Here is a 2500-nt window from a genome sequence, read left to right on the forward strand (position 1 = left end):
TCTTGCGTTGCGCGGTGACCGTCGAGAGCGGAGCAAAACGTCAGCCATCTCAGCACCCTGGAACCCCCCGGGTGGCACAGGGCTGGATGGGGCTTTCGTATAGCAGGGACGGTGCTGCCTCACGCTTCGCTCGCTGTCCGCCGCTCGCCGCTCGCTCGCACAGCCAAAAATGGCCAGTTTTGGCCCGTTTTTGGGCTGTTTTGGCCAGTTTTTGGCCTGTTCTTGCGTGGTGCGGTGACCGTCGTGAGCGGAGCAAAACGTCAGCCATCTCAGCACCCTGGAACCCCCCGGGTGGCACAGGGCTGGATGGGGCTTTCGTATAGCAGGGACGGTGCAGCCTCTCGCTTCGCTCGCTGTCCGTCGCTCGCCGCTCACTCGCGTAGCCAAAAATGGCCAGTTTTGGCCCGTTTTTGGGCCGTTTTGGCCAGTTTTTGGCCTGTTCTTGCGTTGCGTGGTGACCGTCGAGAGCGGAGCAAAACGTCAGCCATCTCAGCACCCTGGAACCCCCCGGGTGGCACAGGGCTGGATGGGGCTTTCGTATAGCAGGGACGGTGCTGCCTCACGCTTCGCTCGCTGTCCGCCGCTCGCCGCTCGCTCGCGCAGCCAAAAATGGCCAGTTTTGGCCCGTTTTTGGGCTGTTTTGGCCAGTTTTTGGCCTGTTCTTGCGTGGTGCGGTGACCGTCGTGAGCGGAGCAAAACGTCAGCCATCTCAGCACCCTGGAACCCCCCGGGTGGCACAGGGCTGGATGGGGCTTTCGTATAGCAGGGACGGTGCTGCCTCTCGCTTCGCTCGCTGTCCGCCGCTCGCCGCTCGCTCGCGCAGCCAAAAATGGCCAGTTTTGGCCCGTTTTTGGGCTGTTTTGGCCAGTTTTTGGGCTGTTCTTGCGTGGTGCGGTGACTGTCGTGAGCGGAGCAAAACGTCAGCCATCTCAGCACCCTAGAACCCCCCGGGTGGCACAGGGCTGGATGGGGCTTTCGTATAGCAGGGACGGTGCTGCCTCTCGCTTCGCTCGCTGTTCGCCGCTCGCCGCTCGCTCGCGCAGCCAAAAATGGCCAGTTTTGACCCGTTTTTGGGCTGTTTTGGCCTGTTTTTGGGCTGTTCTTGCGTGCCGCGGCGACCGTCGTGAGCGGAGCAAAATGTCAGCCATCTCAGCACCCTGAAACCCCCCGGGTGGCACAGGGCTGGATGGGGCTTTCGTATAGCAGGGACGGTGCTGCCTCACGCTTCGCTCGCTGTCCGCCGCTCGCCGCTCGCTCGCGCAGCCAAAAATGGCCAGTTTTGGCCCGTTTTTTGGCTGTTTTGGCCAGTTTTTGGCCTGTTCTTGCGTGGTGCGGTGACTGTCGTGAGCGGAGCAAAACGTCAGCCATCTCAGCACCCTGGAACCCCCCGGGTGGGACAGGGCTGGATGGGGCTTTCGTATAGCAGGGACGGTGCTGCCTCTCGCTTCGCTCGCTGTCCGCCGCTCGCCGATCGCTCGCACAGCCAAAAATGGCCAGTTTTGGCCCGTTTTTGGGCCGTTTTGGCCAGTTTTTGGCCTGTTCTTGCGTTGCGCGGTGACCGTCGAGAGCGGAGCAAAACGTCAGCCATCTCAGCACCCAGGAACCCCCTGGGTGGCACAGGGCTGGATGGGGCTTTCGTATAGCAGGGACGGTGCTGCCTCACGCTTCGCTCGCTGTCCGCCGCTCGCCGCTCGCTCGCGCAGCCAAAAATGGCCAGTTTTGGCCCGTTTTTGGGCTGTTTTGGCCAGTTTTTGGCCTGTTCTTGCGTGGTGCGGTGACCGTCGTGAGCGGAGCAAAACGTCAGCCATCTCAGCACCCTGGAACCCCCCGGGTGGCACAGGGCTGGATGGGGCTTTCGTATAGCAGGGACGGTGCTGCCTCTCGCTTCGCTCGCTGTTCGCCGCTCGCCGCTCGCTCGCGCAGCCAAAAATGGCCAGTTTTGGCCCGTTTTTGGGCTGTTTTGGCCTGTTTTTGGGCTGTTCTTGTGTGGCGCGGTGACCGTCGTGAGCGGAGCAAAATGTCAGCCATCTCAGCACCCTGGAACCCCCCGGGTGGCACAGGGCTGGATGGGGCTTTCGTATAGCAGGGACGGTGCTGCCTCGCGCTTCGCTCGCTGTTCGCCGCTCGCCGCTCGCTAGCGCAGCCAAAAATGGCCTCTTTTGGACCGTTTTTGGGCCGTTTTGGCCAGTTTTTGGCCTGTTCTTGCGTTGCGCGGTGACCGTCGAGAGCGGAGCAAAACGTCAGCCATCTCAGCACCCTGGAACCCCCCGGGTGGCACAGGGCTGGATGGGGCTTTCGTAGAGCAGGGACGGTGCTGCCTCTCGCTTCGCTCGCTGTCCGCCGCTCGCCGCTCGCTCGCGCAGCCAAAAATGGCCGGTTTTGGCCCGTTTTTGGGCCGTTTTGGCCAGTTTTTGGCCTGTTCTTGCGTTGCGCGGTGACCGTCGAGAGCGGAGCAAAACGTCAGCCATCTCAGCACCCTGGAACCCCCCGGGTGGCACAG

The sequence above is a fragment of the Musa acuminata genome, unplaced genomic scaffold (assembly GCF_036884655.1).
Source record: "Musa acuminata AAA Group cultivar baxijiao unplaced genomic scaffold, Cavendish_Baxijiao_AAA HiC_scaffold_1136, whole genome shotgun sequence".
Classification (NCBI taxonomy): Eukaryota; Viridiplantae; Streptophyta; class Magnoliopsida; order Zingiberales; family Musaceae; genus Musa; species Musa acuminata.